Source organism: Mustelus asterias, unplaced genomic scaffold (genome assembly GCF_964213995.1).
Source record: "Mustelus asterias unplaced genomic scaffold, sMusAst1.hap1.1 HAP1_SCAFFOLD_1224, whole genome shotgun sequence".
In the NCBI taxonomy this organism is placed as follows: Eukaryota; Metazoa; Chordata; class Chondrichthyes; order Carcharhiniformes; family Triakidae; genus Mustelus; species Mustelus asterias.
The window spans coordinates 41,761-44,370 of record NW_027591169.1 but is presented as its reverse complement, the minus strand read 5'-3'; positions in this window follow the sequence as shown (position 1 = coordinate 44,370).

Genomic DNA, 2,610 nt, shown 5'->3' with positions numbered 1-2,610 from the left:
CATTCAGCCCCTTCTCCAGCCTGTTACACAGGAACAGGAGGAGGCCCCATTCAGCCCCTTCTCCAGCCTGTTACACAGGAACAGGAGGAGGCCCCATTCAGCCCCTTCTCCAGCCTGTTACACAGGAACAGGAGGAGGCCCCATTCAGCCCCTTCTCCAGCCTGTTACACAGGAACAGGAGGAGGTCCCATTCAGCCCCTTCTCCAGCCTGTTACACAGGAACAGGAGGAGGCCCCATTCAGCCCCTTCTCCAGCCTGTTACACAGGAACAGGAGGAGGACATTCAGCCCCTTCTCCAGCCTGTTACACAGGAACAGGAGGAGGCCCCATTCAGCCCCTTCTCCAGCCTGTTACACAGGAACAGGAGGCCATTCAGCCCCTTCTCCAGCCTGTTACACAGGAACAGGAGGAGGCCCCATTCAGCCCCTTCTCCAGCCTGTTACACAGGAACAGGAGGAGGCCCCATTCAGCCCCTTCTCCAGCCTGTTTCACAGGAACAGGAGGAGGCCATTCAGCCCCTTCTCCAGCCTGTTACACAGGAACAGGAGGAGGCCCGATTCAGCCCCTTCTCCAGCCTGTTACACAGGAACAGGAGGAGGCCCCATTCAGCCCCTTCTCCAGCCTGTTACACAGGAACAGGAGGAGGCCATTCAGCCCCTTCTCCAGCCTGTTACACAGGAACAGGAGGAGGCCCCATTCAGCCCCTTCTCCAGCCTGTGACAGAGGAACAGGAGGAGGCCCCATTCAGCCCCTTCGGCAGCCTGTTTTTCATGAACAGGAGGAGGCCCCATTCAGCCCCTTCTCCTGCCTGTTACACAGGAACAGGAGGAGGCCCCATTCAGCCCCTTCGGCAGCCTGTTTTTCATGAACAGGAGGAGGCCCCATTCAGCCCCTTCTCCTGCCTGTTACAGAGGAACAGGAGGAGGCCCCATTCAGCCCCTTCTCCAGCCTGTTACACAGGAACAGGAGGAGGCCCCATTCAGCCCTTTCTCCAGCCTGTTACACAGGAACAGGAGGAGGCCCCATTCAGCCCCTTCTCCAGCCTCTTACACAGGAACAGGAGGAGGCCATTAAGCCCCTTCTCCAGCCTGTTTCACTGGGAACAGGAGGAGGCCATTAGGCCCCTTCTCCAGGCTGTTACACAGGAACAGGAGGTGGCCCCATTCAGCCCCTTCTCCAGCCTGTTACACAGGAACAGGAGGAGGCCATTCAGCCCGTTTTCCAGCCTGTTACACAGGAACAGTAGGAGGCCCCATTCAGCCCCTTTTCCAGCCTGTTACAGAGGAACAGGAGGAGGCCATTCAGCCCGTTTTCCAGCCTGTTACACAGGAACAGTAGGAGGCCCCATTCAGCCCCTTCTCCAGCCTGTTACACAGGAACAGGAGGAGGCCCCATTCAGCCCCTTCTCCAGCCTGTTACACAGGAACAGGAGGAGGCCCCATTCAGCCCCTTCTCCAGCCTGTTACACAGGAACAGTAGGAGGCCCCATGCAGCCCGTTCTCCAGCCTGTTACACAGGAACAGGAGGAGGCCCCATTCAGCCCCTTCTCCTGCCTGTTACACAGGAATAGGAGGAGGCCCCATTCAGCCCCTTCTCCAGCCAGTTACACAGGAACAGGAGGAGGCCATTCAGCCCCTTCTCCAGCCTGTTACACAGGGAACAGGAGGAGGCCCCATTCAGCCCCTTCTCCAGCCTGTTACACAGGAACAGGAGGAGGCCATTCAGCCCCTTCTCCAGCCTGTTACACAGGAACAGGAGGAGGCCATTCAGCCCCTTCTCCAGCCTGTTACACAGGAACAGGAGGCCATTCAGCCCCTTCTCCAGCCTGTTACACAGGAACAGGAGGAGGCCCCATTCAGCCCCTTCTCCAGCCTGTTTCACAGGAACAGGAGGAGGCCATTCAGCCCCTTCTCCAGCCTGTTACACAGGAACAGGAGGAGGCCCCATTCAGCCCCTTCTCCAGCCTGTTACACAGGAACAGGAGGAGGCCCCATTCAGCCCCTTCTCCAGCCTGTTACACAGGAACAGGAGGAGGCCATTCAGCCCCTTCTCCAGCCTGTTACACAGGAACAGGAGGAGGCCCCATTCAGCCCCTTCTCCAGCCTGTTACACAGGAACAGGAGGAGGTCCCATTCAGCCCCTTCTCCAGCCTGTTACACAGGAACAGGAGGAGGCCCCATTCAGCCCCTTCTCCAGCCTGTGACAGATGAACAGGAGGAGCTCCCATTCAGCCCCTTCTCCAGTCTGTTACACAGGAACAGGAGGAGGCGATACAGCCCCTTCTCCAGCCTGTTACACAGGAACAGGAGGAGGCCCCATTCAGCCCCTTCTCCAGCCTGTTACACAGGAACAGGAGGAGGCCCCATTCAGTCCCTTCTCCAGCCTGTTACACAGGAACAGGAGGACGCCCCATTCAGACCCTTCTCCAGCCTGTTTCACAGGAACAGGAGGAGGCCATTCAGCCCCTTCTCCAGCCTGTTACACAGGAACAGGAGGACGCCCCATTCAGCCCCTTCTCCAGCCTGTTCTACAGGAACAGGAGGAGGGCATTCAGCCCCTTCTCCAGCCTGTTACACAGGAACTGGGGAGGCCCCATTCAGCCCCTTCTCC